At 51.4% G+C, this 14,122-nt stretch overlaps 1 long non-coding RNA gene across 4 annotated transcripts in view; it reads left to right on the top strand.

The window, feature by feature from the left end:
- LOC138745892 (uncharacterized) overlaps positions 1-14,122 on the top strand; it is a 67,370-nt gene that overhangs the window by 2,116 nt on the left and 51,132 nt on the right. For 2 of the 4 annotated variants that reach the window (XR_011346567.1, XR_011346569.1), the window contains exons 2-3: positions 2,963-3,008; positions 10,242-10,495. This is a non-coding gene — a long non-coding RNA (uncharacterized lncRNA). The remainder of the gene's footprint in view (positions 1-2,962; positions 3,009-10,241; positions 10,496-14,122) is intronic. The other 2 variants (XR_011346568.1, XR_011346570.1) reach the window with 1 other exon arrangement.

The raw sequence follows: 14,122 nt of genomic DNA, 5'->3' as shown, positions 1-14,122 counted from the left end.
GCCCCCTCTCCCCCCCGGCAGTGCCCCCTCTCCCCCCCGGCAGTGCCCCCTCTCCCCCCCGGCAGTGCCCCCTCTCCCCCCCGGCAGTGCCCCCTCTCCCCCCCGGCAGTGCCCCCTCTCCCCCCCGGCAGTGCCCCCTCTCCCCCCCGGCAGTGCCCCCTCTCCCCCCCGGCAGTGCCCCCTCTCCCCCCCGGCAGTGCCCCCTCTCCCCCCCCGGCAGTGCCCCCTCTCCCTCCCGGCAGTGCCCCCTCTCCCTCCCGGCAGTGCCCCCTCTCCCCCCCGGCAGTGCCCCCTCTCCCCCCCGGCAGTGCCCTCTCTCCCCCCCGGCAGTGCCCTCTCTCCCCCCCGGCAGTGCCCTCTCTCCCCCCCGGCAGTGCCCTCTCTCCCCCCCGGCAGTGCCCTCTCTCCCCCCCGGCAGTGCCCTCTCTCCCCCCCGGCAGTGCCCTCTCTCCCCCCCGGCAGTGCCCTCTCTCCCCCCCGGCCGTGCCCTCTCCCCCCCCCGGCCGTGCCCTCTCTCCCCCCCGGCCGTGCCCTCTCTCCCCCCCGGCCGTGCCCTCTCTCCCCCCCGGCCGTGCCCTCTCTCCCCCCCGGCCGTGCCCTCTCTCCCCCCCGGCCGTGCCCTCTCTCCCCCCCCCGGCCGTGCCCTCTCTCCCCCCCGGCCGTGCCCTCTCTCTACCCCCCCCCGGCCGTGCCCTCTCTCTACCCCCCCCCCCGGCAGTGCCCTCTCTCTCTCCCCCCCGGCAGTGCCCTCTCTCTCTCCCCCCCGGCAGTGCCCTCTCTCTCTCCCCCCCGGCAGTGCCCTCTCTCTCTCCCCCCCGGCAGTGCCCTCTCTCTCTCCCCCCCGGCAGTGCCCTCTCTCTCTCCCCCCCGGCAGTGCCCTCTCTCTCTCCCCCCCGGCAGTGCCCTCTCTCTCTCCCCCCCGGCAGTGCCCTCTCTCTCTCCCCCCCGGCAGTGCCCACTCTCTCCCCCCCCCGGCAGTGCCCTCTCTCCCCCCCACCGGCAGTGCCCTCTCTCCCCCCCCCCCCCGGCAGTGCCCTCTCTCCTCCCCCCCGGCAGTGCCCTCTCTCCTCCCCCCCGGCAGTGCCCTCTCTCCCCCCCCCCCGGCAGTGCCCTCTCTCCCCCCCCCCCGACAGTGCCCTCTCTCCCCCCCCCGGCAGTGCCCTCTCCCCCCCCGGCAGTGCCCTCTCTCTCCCCCCCCGGCAGTGCCCTCTCTCTCCCCCCCCGGCAGTGCCCTCTCTCTCCCCCCCCGGCAGTGCCCTCTCTCTCCCCCCCCGGCAGTGCCCTCTCTCCCCCCCCGGCAGATCCCTCTCTCCCCCCCCAGCAGATCCCTCTCTCCCCCCCCGGCAGTGCCCTCTCTCCCCCCCCGGCAGTGCCCTCGCTCCCCCCCCGGCAGTGCCCTCTCTCCCCCCCCGGCAGTGCCCTCTCTCCCCCCCCGGCAGTGCCCTCTCTCCCCCCCCGGCAGTGCCCTCTCTCCCCCCCCGGCAGTGCCCTCTCTCCCCCCCCGGCAGTGCCCTCTCTCCCCCCCCGGCAGTGCCCTCTCTCCCCCCCCGGCAGTGCCCTCTCTCCCCCCCGGCAGTGCCCTTTCCCCCCCCGGCACTGCCCCCTCTCCCCCCCGGCAGTGCCCCCTCTCCCCCCCGGCAGTGCCCCCTCTCCCCCCCGGCAGTGCCCCCTCTCCCCCCCGGCAGTGCCCCCTCTCCCCCCCGGCAGTGCCCCCTCTCCCCCCCGGCAGTGCCCCCTCTCCCCCCCGGCAGTGCCCCCTCTCCCCCCCTGCAGTGCCCCCTCTCTCCCCCCCGGCAGTGCCCTCTCTCCCCCCCGGCCGTGCCCTCTCTCTACCCCCCCCCGGCAGTGCCCTCTCTCTCTCCCCCCCGGCAGTGCCCTCTCTCTCTCCCCCCCGGCAGTGCCCTCTCTCTCTCCCCCCCGGCAGTGCCCTCTCTCTCCCCCCCCCGGCAGTGCCCTCCCCCCCCGGCAGTGCCCTCTCTCCCCCCCCCCCCGGCAGTGCCCTCTCTCCCCCCCCCGGCAGTGCCCTCTCTCCCCCCCCCGGCAGTGCCCTCTCTCCTCCCCCCCGGCAGTGCCCTCTCTCCTCCCCCCCGGCAGTGCCCTCTCTCCTCCCCCCCGGCAGTGCCCTCTCTCCCCCCCCCCCGGCAGTGCCCTCTCTCCCCCCCCCCGACAGTGCCCTCTCTCCCCCCCCCCGCGGCAGTGCCCTCTCTCCCCCCCCCCCCGGCAGTGCCCTCTCTCTCCCCCCCAGGCAGTGCCCTCTCTCTCCCCCCCCGGCAGTGCCCTCTCTCTCCCCCCCCGGCAGTGCCCTCTCTCTCCCCCCCGGCAGTGCCCTCTCTCTCCCCCCCCGGCAGTGCCCTCTCTCTCCCCCCCCGGCAGTGCCCTCTCTCCCCCCCCGGCAGTGCCCTCTCTCCCCCCCCCGGCAGTGCCCTCTCTCCCCCCCCGGCAGTGCCCTCTCTCCCCCCCCGGCAGTGCCCTCTCTCCCCCCCCGGCAGTGCCCTCTCTCCCCCCCCGGCAGTGCCCTCTCTCCCCCCCCGGCAGTGCCCTCTCTCCCCCCCCGGCAGTGCCCTCTCTCCCCCCCCGGCAGTGCCCTCTCTCCCCCCCCGGCAGTGCCCTCTCTCCCCCCCCGGCAGTGCCCTCTCTCCCCCCCCGGCAGTGCCCTCTCTCCCCCCCCGGCAGTGCCCTCTCTCCCCCCCCGGCAGTGCCCATTCTCCCCCCCCAGCAGTGCTCTCTCCCCTTCCCCTTTACTGTCTTTCCATTACCTCCATGCACCCAGTCATCCCTCCTCCCCCTCATTGGTGCCGACCCCTCCCTCCTTTCTCCACCTATCATCTCCTGCCTTTGCTGACCCCCCCCCCCATCCCCACTCTTTTGTTTGGACGCTTGCCTGCATTTTCTCATAAAATGATGAAGGGCTCGAGCCTGAAACATCGGTTACGTATCTTTGCTTTACCTTTGTTACATAAAGGACCTAGATGGAGTCAAGTCTGGTGCCTATGATGTCACAGGCAGATGTAAGAACCCTTTGGAATTTTTTCTTTTCCCGGTGGGGGGGGGGGGGGGGGGGGAGTTGGCATCTCCATACCAGGGCAGTGATGCAACCAGCCAGAATGCTCTCCACGGTACACTTGTAGAAGTTTTCAAGAGTCCTCGGTGACATACTGAATCTCCTCAAGCACATCACAAAGTATAGCACTGGCAAGACTTAAAGCAAAGATACTGTGGTGATATGTTTCCTCCATTGTATATAGTTATCATTGTCGGTTGTATATATGGAGCTGGCCCACCCACAGATGACTCACACCCTATGACTCCTCCCTCATGGTCCTAGGCCATAAAGGTTGAGCCACCTTTCCCTTGCTGCTATCCCTATCCTGGGATCAAGGTTCTTCTGTGTATTAAAGCCTGTTGTTTCCTCAGCTTGTCTCTATGGTTACAGATGCATAACCAATTTTTCGGGCTAAGGCCCTTCATCACTATTAAAGGTCTCAAGCCCAAAATGTTGGTTATAATCTTTATCTTTGGTATGCAAAAATCATGAAGGGGTCATGGTAGGATGGGTGAAGAATGGGGCAGACAGAGGGACTGGGGAGTGGAGGAAGTAAAAGGGAGCAATGGGTGGATGGGGTTGGGCAGGAGTAGAAGGGGGTGAGACTGATGGAGGGAGGGGGTGAGACTAATGGAAGGAGGAGCTGGACTGTTTTTGGGAGGGATAGCGGGAGGAGCTGGGGTGTTTTGGGATGGGCAGAGGGAGGAGCTGGGGTATTTTGGGATGGGCAGAGGGAGGAGCTGGGGTGTTTTGGGATGGGCTGAAGGAGGAGCTTGAGTGTTTTGGGACAAGCAGAGGGTGGAGCTGGGGAGTTTTGGGAGGGGCAGAGGGAAGAGCTGGTGTGTTTTTGTTAGGGTGGTTCGAGGAGCTGGGAAGTTTTGGGTATGGCATTTCAAAGAGCTGGGGTGTTTTGGGTAGGGGGTTTGAGGAGTTGGGGCGGTTTGAGTAGGGTGGATCGAGGAGCTGGGGAGTTTTGGATAGGGCAGAGGGAGGATCTGGGGAAAGTTGGGTAGGGAGAGTGTGGAGGGAAGAGCTGGGGATTTTTGGGTAGGGAAGATTTGGGTAGGGTTGAGGGAGGAGCAGGGGTATTTTGGGATGGGTGGAGGAGAAACTTGAGCGCTCTGGATAGGGTGGAGGGAATTGTGGAGATTTTTGGTAAGGCAGAAGGATTGGCAGAAGCTTGGGCTGGGCAGTTGTGGGAGTAAGGCTGAAGGAATTGCTGGGGAGTTTGATGTCTTTTGAATGAATGGGTGGACTGATAAGAGGGAGCTGAGAAAGAGGTTGTGGAAGGGAGGACATTTGGGAATAAGGGAAGGTGATGGATAAGTAGAAAATGGGAGATTGAGAAAAGGGAGATGGGTGGAGAGAGATGGGATTAGAAATTAACTTCAGTAGGACTTTGTGTGAGGGACGGAAAGATGGTTTGGGGAGATGATGAAATATTGGGGGAGGAGAAGAGAGAATGTGGAAGGAGGAAGGGTAGGGAAGAGAATTCCAAGGGAAGCAAAGGGGAAGACTGGCGAGGAGAGATGAGTAGGATGGATGAAGAATGGATTGAGAAAGGGATCTGAAGAACCAAGTGTGATAGGGGATTGAAAAAGAACTGAGAAAAGGGAGAACATTTCAAAGAAAAGTTAAGTTTAGAGTGGAACTAGAGAGAATTTTTGCTTGAAATTTTAAAGCAAAATGTGAAAGATTTTAGCTGACGTGTAAAATTTGGGTTGGTCTGAGCCAGAGCTGAAGTTGGGAGTGGAAAGCAAAGGAGTGGGAGAAGTTTTTGAAACAATAGAAGGGGGATAAAAAGATCAGCAGATACCTATCATTCAACATCATCGTATTTTGTCATGACCGTGAAAACTTAGATGTGATTTGCACATCAAACAGTATCTGTGGAAAGAAAAAAGGTCAGAATGCAACATGGAAGTCTGCTGCTGTGATTATAGTAAAAGCACACAGTAAATGCTGGAGGAACTCAGCTAGTCTCACAGCGTCATGGGAGCTAAAGATGTATTGCCAATGTTTTGGGCTTGAGCCCTTCAAGGTATAAGTAAAAAGCAGGCAGGCATCTGGGAGAGAAAGGGGAAGAATGGGAGGGGGAGTAATACAGACCAACAAACAAAAGATGTTAATTGGCTATGATAAGAGGAAAGGTGAGAATTGATTTTGGCTCTGTGAAAGGAGACAGAGAAAGAGAGAACTAGATAAAAGGAGATAGGTTTAAGATTGGGTGGGGGGAAGGGTGTTAATGGAAACTGAAGTTGATGTTAATGCCATCCGGTGTGATGATGCCCAGATGGAAGATGAGGTGTTGTTTCTCCAATTTGCGGATGGTCTCTGTCCGGCAGTGCATGAGACCATGGATAGACATGTCAGCAAGGGAATGGGATGGAGAATTGAAATGGGTGTCACTGGGGGATCCACACTATTGCAATGGACAGAGCCAAGGTGCTCAACAAAGCAATCTCCCAGTCTGCGTCCATTCTCTCCGATGTAGAGGAAACCACAGTGGGAGCACCAGATGCAGCAGATGACCCCTGCTGATTTTTGAAGTGTTGCTTCATTTGGAAGGACTGCTTGGGGCCCTGAATTGTAGTGAGAAAGGAGGTGTGAGTGCAAGTGGATCATCTCCTATGATCATAGGTAGGTGCCAAGGGGATAGTTGGTGGGGAAGGGGGAATGGATGAGGGAGTCACAGAGGGAGCAGTCCCTTTGGAAGGCAGGGAGGGGATGGAATCTGTCTAATGGTGGGATCATGTGGCAGGTGGTGGAAATGCCGGAGAAGGATACCTACATGGAGGTAGATGGGGTGGTAGGTGAGGGCAAGGGGAATCCTGTCTTTTTTGGGCATGGGGTAGAGGAGACCAGGCAAATGTGTGGGTAATTAAGGATATGCGGGTGAGGGCCAAGTTAATAGTGGTAGAGGGAAAACCACGTTGTATGATCACCTGGCATGGAAGTCTTCGTCCTGGGAATAGATGTAACGGAGCCCGAGGAATTGAGAGAAAGGATTGGAATCCTTACAAGGGACAGGGTATGAAGAGGTGTAGTTGATGTAACAATGTGATCTGGTGGGTTTGCAGAAGATGTTTGTCGATCGTGTGTCTCCTGAGATGGAGACAGAGAGATTGAGAAAAGGTAGAGGTAGAGATAGAGAATTTGAGCTTAGGGTGGAAGTTGGCAGCAAAGTGGATAAAGTTGATGAACTGTTAATGGGTCCATGAGTCAGCATCAAAATAGTCATCGATTTAGAGGAGGAAGTTTTGAGGGGTCTTGTCTATGTAGCCAATAAAAAGGCAAGCAGAGCCTTTTTGAGATGGAGAAAATTGAATGAGTCAAAGGAGAAGTTATTGAGGGTTTGGACAAGTTCTGCCTGCCAGAGTCCAATAGCTTATTAACAAATTAAATTATGTTGATTTGACACAACTAACGAATGAGCTTTGCCACATCCAAATGTGTGATCTTGAGCATCTGGCTAACTGACGGTAGACTCCTCAGGCATGGTGATCGGTGGTGTTCTGGAGCAGCAGATCGAAGTGAGCTGGCGACCACTGGATTTCTTCAGCAAGCATCTGTGGCCTCTGGAATTGAAGTACAGTGCTTTCAACAGAGAGCTACTGGAACTGTACTTAGCCATCTGCCATTTCCAATACTTCCTCTAAGGCAGGACATTCACAGCCTTCACCGACCACAAGCCCTCAACCTTCACCCTGGCCAAAATCTCAGACCCCTTGTCAGCTCGCCAACAGCATAATCTTTCATACATCTCTGAGTGCGACACATCTCGGGCAAGGAGATCGTGGTGGTGGACGCCTTATCCAGACTGAACATCCATGTGCTGTCAAAGGGAGTGGACCTCATGACGCTGGCGAAGGTGCAATAAATGACATGGAGTTGCCCCTGAACAGGATGGCCATCTCAGGACTGCAACTACAGGACACAGGTAACTCCACTCTCCTGTGCGACATGGCCACCAGACAAGTCAGACTTATTGTTCCAATGGTTTGGAGACGACAGGTTTTCAATTTCATCCATGGGCTGGCTCACCCATCCATCCAGGCCATGGTCCAACTGTTGGGCAGCAAATATGTGTGACATGGTCTCTGGAAACAGGTCAGCAGATGGGCAAAGGCATGCATGCAGTGCCAAACAGCCAAGGTGCAGCAGCATACCAGAGTCCCACCACAGCACTTTGAGCCTGCGGAGCGAAGGTTTGACCATATCCATGTGGAGATCGTGGGACCCCTAGCAATATCCCAGGGATTCCGCTATCTGTTTACAATGGTTGATCGTTTCACCAGGTGACCAGAAGCAGTCCCAATGGCGGAAACTTCCACAACCTCATGCACCAGAGCCCTCATCCCCTCCTGGATGGCACAGATTGGCATACCCTCCCACATTACATCAGATAGAGAGGCCCAATTCACCTCCAGCTTATGATCCGACCTCATCAGTCTGGTGCTCAGCTACACCATACCACAGACTATCAAACAGTCAAACAATGAAACAGGCTGGTGGAGCGTTTCCACAGGCACCTCAAGTCTGAACTCATAGCTAGACTACAAGGACCCAACTTGATAGACAAGCTACCATGGGCACTGCTAGGAATCCGCATGGCACCCAAAGAGGACCTCAACACCTCCTCCCCCGAGCTCGTCTAAGAAACCACATTGGTGATCCCTGGGGAATTCGCACCACCCTAGGACAAGCAACCAGACGAAACAGCAGCACTCCTTTGCCATCTATGGGAATAAGTCGGCAGCCTGGCCCCGATTCCACTGATCAGGCACGGACAAGTGAGGACCAACATACCTAAAGACCTGAAGCACTGTGAGTATGTTTTCATTCGCAGGGGTCCACACCGCCCACCACTACAGAGGCAATATGAGGGTTCATTCCGGGTTATACGCAACAGTGCCACATTTGAAATGGAGGTCAGAGACAAGATGGAGGTCTTCAGTATGGACAAGTTAAAGCCGGCACACCTGGACCCGTGTCGCCCAGTTGAGACACCAGCACCACACAGGAGAGGCAGACCACCAAAGCCCCCAGAGACATTGCCTTTGGGCACCCAAAACAATACCACCAGTTCTGGGGGGTGGGGGGGGGGGTGTCATATAGCGGCATGCCACTGCAGCAATCAGGCCGGTGCTCCAGATGGTGAGTGCAACCAGAGGCCAGCAGACCGCGCAGCAGCACTGGCCCCAGCAAGCGAACCGGCTGTCGGGGGGCTAAGGCAGCCTGGGGCCAGCATCCCCAATATGGTGCTGGCCCTGCTGCATAGCCAACAGTGAGGGACAAGTGTGCGGTGAAGAAGGCATTGTCATGTGAAAATGTACCCGCATGCAGGAGACCCGTTATTGTTATGCGAGCGGTGACATTAGCAAATGGGCAAACGGTGGGAACATGAATGATACAAAAGTCAGGCTTTCAGCCCCAATAAAGTAGAGCTATACCTGACTACACTCGTGTGTGTGTGTGTGTGTGTGTGTGTGTGTGTGTGTGTGTTTTTTTACTTTGAGTAGCGTGTGTAATGTGCGTCGAAAGAATCAAAGACTTGTTGATCCAAACCAAGGCTTTTATTAACTAAAAGACTGGAGCATATCACAAGTAGGTCAACCAGTCCAGAATGACCTGGTCTGGCTTGGAGAAATCCTTTAAGACCTGCCAGTAGGTGTGGCTACACTCTCAGCCAATCACAGTCATCGTACACTACCCTCTGTACATCTGTACATATACACAATGGTGATAGAATCTGTACTATCACAGCGTGCGGGTACACAGATTTTTTTTGGACTTTCTTTTGCTTCTTTTTTATAATTTAGTTTTCTCTAATGTTTCCAATTCTGATGAAAAGTTATCAACTTGAAATGGTACTTCTATTTTGCTCTATAGATTTGCTGGGAGCATAGGTAATTTTCAATATGTTCTGTTTTATTCAAGACAAAGCAAAAGAAAGGTTAATGTCTTCATTTCAAGTTAAAGTCAATGTGAAAGCAATATTATTAATATTTATTATTATTGCTTTCATATATATTAAGGCATGCTTTGTGGCAATTAATCATCCAGATTTTCTGCTTCAGACTTTAAAGTTGTTCAGGATTAGGAAACCTTGGAGAAAAATTGGTATCTGATGCAAAAATCTGACATTAAATATATAAAGTGATTTTGAAAGATTATTCATCTTAAAAGAGCTACCAGAGTTTTTATTTGCTTATCAAGACTAATGCTGGTGAAAATAAAGTTTTATTGATGACATTGAGTAAGAGAAGTAAGAAAACTTGTATGGTATGCACAAATGTTCGAAATCTTGTTAAAGATGGGAATGAAGTCACGTAAAATAAAAAGATTAGTAACTCAGCAGAAAAGATGTATTGAATGGAACAATGATCAGAATAATCAAAATCAATGAATCTCATGGATTGACGCTTTCTGTTGTTGGAATGGAATATTAGCTAACTAGTATGCTTGCCAAGGTTATTAAAAATCACTCCACACTAAACTGCACATAAATGCTGCAAAAGTTTCGTTGAAGATGTGGATGAAGCAACAAGTACGCTGATTAGTGAGTGTGTAGATTCAACTCTACTGCTAAAACATAAGAATTAGGATAAAATTGAGTAAAAAGATAAAAAGAAGAGGAATAACACAGGCACCTGATAATTCACGTGCACAAAGCTTTGAAAATGGCTGGACAATTTAATTTTTCAGTTTAAAACCTGTATAAAAGATTCTTAACTTCAAAAACAGAGGCATAGTGAATAACAGTAGGTAAATGCCATTAACCTTTACAAAGCACAGGTGTGGCCTTAAATGGGTTAAAGGATATCCAAGGTCCTAGAGAGCAGAAGAGACTAGCTAGAATTATCTCAGGGTTGGAGAAAGAGAAGAAAGTCAGGTTATTCTTCTTGGGACAGAGAAATATAACTAGGGAATTAATACATCAACAAATAAAAAGAAGCTACCAGTCTTTAGATTCAGACATCACTGGACAACAAAGATTTTGCTTTCTGAATACTTTGGGGTATATTTTATGGATTTTCAGCTGCTGATCATAAGAATCATCTTTAAATTTTCCTATCACATACTGATTTTTTAAATATAACCTATTTTTGTGATTTCCAGTCATATTTTTAACATGCTTCAAGCATGCAAAATCATGAAGTACAACATTGAAAGTTGATTTTCTTTATTTGTCTAGGACTTCTTCCTTTCTGATCTTGGTGCAGCCCGTGACGAACATGGTGAAAGGTTTCACCAGGACGTTGCGTCCATGGAAAAGCAGTACCAGGACAACTGGAATCCATCGAGGCTTACTGACTATTGCTTAACATTGACACAAGAGGCATCAGATGCTGTTGGGCCTATTTGCCTCAGAAGCAAATACAATCATAGGGATCACTCCTACCTGGTGGACCATGAGTATGGTTTTAACCTCCTTTTCTGACAATGAAGGTGATGGTAAATTTTAACATCAGTGTCTGACCGTGTCAAGAGGTGGCTCCTGATGAGATTTCATGATCATGAGTTACCTCCCAACTGCTAGGGTCAACTGAGTGGTTGAAGAACATTCTCAAGGGGGAGGGTGAACAGCCAGAATTGTTATGCACATTGGTACAAACAACATAATTGGAGTAAGGTCCTGCATAATCGGTATAGGCATTTAGGTAAGTGGTCCGAGAAACAGGACCTCAAGTGTATTGATCTCTGCATTACTGTTGGTGCCATGTGCAAATGAGCAGAATGGATAAATTCCTGACTGAAGTGCTAGTGCAGAGGGCAGAATTTCAGGTTTTTGGATCATTGGGTGTTCAAGAGGAAAGTGTTTCACTTGATTCAGAGCCAGAGCAGCTGGACAAAGGAAAGACCCACATCCTGAAAGGTAGGTTTGCTAGTGCTGCATGAGTGGGCTTAAAGTTGGTATGGAGAGTGATTAGAGAAAATTTAAAGGCTAGAAGAAAATCAATGAGAAAGGAAGGACTGTTGGTTTAAATTGCCTCTATTTGCATGCTGGAGGTTTATCAGGAAAGGAATTTGAACTTAGGGCATGGATAAATGCATGTCTGGGTCATGGAAAACATTATGAAATCTGATTCAGAGAGGGGAAAGGCTGGCATATCCACATTCCAGGTTACAGTTGTTTCAGAGGGGACAGAGGTGAGGGTAAAAGAAGAAGGGGCCTTGCGTTATTGGTTATGGAAGATGTCATGGCAATGGTTAGAGGTGACATGAGTGGAGCTGAGGAAGAAGAAAGGCATGATCACCTTGTAGGGAGTACACTACAGACCCCAAATAGTCAACTGGTATTAGAGGAGCAAATACGACAGGAGATTGCTGTCAACTATAGGTCAAATATGGTGGTCATAGTGGGGCCTTTTCACTTTCCAAGCATTGACTGGGTAAGTCAAAAAGTTTAGACGAGGTGGAATTTATCAAAAATGTTCAAGAAAGTTTCCTCTGAGCGTCCTACTTGGATGAAGACAATGCTTGATCTCATCTTGGAAAATTGGGAAGGGAAAGTGGATAAGCCTTTGGGGATGAGCTACCATTGTTCTATTTGGTTTAAGGTAGTTACAGAAATAGGATGGGACCATGAGTTAAAATTCAGAATTGAAGTAAGGCCAACTTTGAAGGTTTGCTCAAGTTAATTGGAGCAAGTTTTATTTTAAAGAAAAGGAATGTTAAGAAAATAGGATGTTTTTAAAAGTGGGTTGACAAGAGTCCAGGATGTACAGATTCTTGTTAGAGTGAAGGGTCAGACATACAAGAGTAGGGAAGCATGGATAATAAGGAAAATTCAGACTCTGATGGGGACAGGTATAAGCAGCTGGGATCAATTGTATAGCTAGAGGAGTTTCAGGAATTAAAGAGCAGACGTAACAAAATCAGGGGGACATTAGGAATAATCTCAAGACTTTATAAGTACATAAAGGGAGAAAGGGTAATCATAGAAAAATGGGATTACTCACAAATGAATGTGGTCAACTCTGTGTGAACAATGTCCTCAATGAGTACTTCTCGATTTTAATTGTGGAAAAAGACGAGGACTGCGGAACTTGGGGCAATCAATGGTAATGTCCTGAGAACAATCAGTATTACGGTTAATGAGGTGCCGAAGGCATGAAGAAAGATGGTTGCCAAAAATTGGTTCAGGTGGCAGATGAATGGTTGATGGAGTTTAATACAGAGAAAAGTGAGATGTTGCTTTTTGTGAAGTCTAACATTGGTAGGAGCTACAGAGTAAATGGTAGGAATTTGGTGAATATAGGTACATTTTACCTTGAAAGTGTCATCAATGGAAGATAGGGTGTCAAAAATGTTTTCGGCACATTGCCCTTCATTGGTTAGAGTATTTCATACAGAAGTTGGGAGGACACATTGCAGTTGTATAATATGTTAGTGAGGCCCCATTTGGAGAACAGTATTATGTTCAGTTTTGGTCACCGTTTCACAAGAAAGAGTCAAGGTGGAGGAAGTACAGAGAAGATTTATTAGGATGTTGCTAGGATTTTGGGAGTTGAGCTATAGAGAGGGGTTGAGCAGACTAGGGCTTTAGTCAAGACAAGTCAAGTTTATTGTCATCTGATTGTACAAGTACAAACCGACGAAACAACATTCTCCAGTCCTCGGTGCAAAAACATGCAGAAACGCAACCAGACTGTAATGGACATGCAGCATCCACCACCTGGTGGCGCTGCTGCATTCCTGTTCGGAGGGCACACTACCTGCCAATCAAGGTCAAAGACTCACCCCAAGCCATCAAGGTGACCCTTGTGATTGGTCCACCTAAATCACCAGGTGCTGCAGTCCAGACAGCTTGCCCAGACTCAGCCCTGACCTTCACCCAATCGGCCCAGCTGAATTACCTCAGCTGTCCCCTGCTGAGCCCCTGCACTTGGCTTCGAGCCATTGGCCACAGCAGCCAACAGGGCCCAGCCTGCCCCGAATGATTGGCCTTCCCGGTGTTGCCTGCAGAACTATAACGGACCATGTGCCCCTTTGTTCTGGCTCTTTGGACTCCTCGTGGCATGTAAGTAGCATCTTTCACACTGGGTTGGGGTGAGTCCCAAGGTTAGGTAGCAAGAGCCATGTCTATACCGGTCAAAGGGTGGGGGCACGAGGTATCACCTTGATCCTGACTGTTGAATGTGTATGTTCATGTAATTTCCCGCAGTCTTCTGTCAGTTCCTCCCTCGTTATCTGAAGTGTATATTCACCCCTTGCGTATTGTGTGTGTATGTGTGTATAGGTTTGCCCAGCATATTGACCCTGTTGTCCCGTTTGCATCCCCAAAATAAACATATACTTTGTACCTCATCTTTGGTCTGGTTCTTAACCTGTGGGACCCACACGAACCTGAACAACACAGACATAACGCACATACAGACAAATAATACCTAAGCAGGTCAAGTATTATATCTATTAAAATAAATAAATACATATTGCTTTATACAAATGAGAGTCTTAAATGTTCAGTGTGAGCAGTTCCTTTGGTCTTTCAGCATTCTCAAAGCCCATGGGAAGAAGTTGTTCCTCAACCTGGTGGTACTGGCTCTGATACACCTATATATCTTCCCCGACACAGCAGCTATATGCAGGGTGGAAGGGGTCCCCAGTGATTTTGCGCACCCTCTTCAGATAGCTATCCTGGTTAATGGGGGGAGGGGGGAACTCCAATGATCCTCTCTGCCATTCTTATGGTTCTGTGAATTGACTTTCAATCCATTTCTATGCAGTAACCATATCACACTGTGATGTAGCTGGCCAGGATGCTCTCAATAGAGCTTCTAATAGAAGGTTGACATAATGGTGGCTGGTAGGCTTCCCTGCTTTAGTCTTCTCAGGAAGTGTAGTCACTTTTGTGCCCTCCTGAAAAGGGAGAAGATATTGAGTGTCCATGATGGGTCACTTATGAAGTGAACTCCAAGGAACTTTGCGCTCCACTCTCTCTACTACTGAGTTGTTAATGTGTGGTGGAGATTGGTCATTCCTGATCCTCCTGAAGTCATCTTCTTCATCTTGTCCACTTTGAGACTCAGGTGGTTTCTCTCACATCATTTCATAAGAATTTCACTTGATATA

Source organism: Narcine bancroftii, chromosome 11 (genome assembly GCF_036971445.1).
Source record: "Narcine bancroftii isolate sNarBan1 chromosome 11, sNarBan1.hap1, whole genome shotgun sequence".
NCBI classification, from domain to species: domain Eukaryota; kingdom Metazoa; phylum Chordata; class Chondrichthyes; order Torpediniformes; family Narcinidae; genus Narcine; species Narcine bancroftii.
The sequence above is the reverse complement of the archived record's forward strand: the minus strand, read 5'-3'. Positions and strand labels throughout refer to the sequence as shown.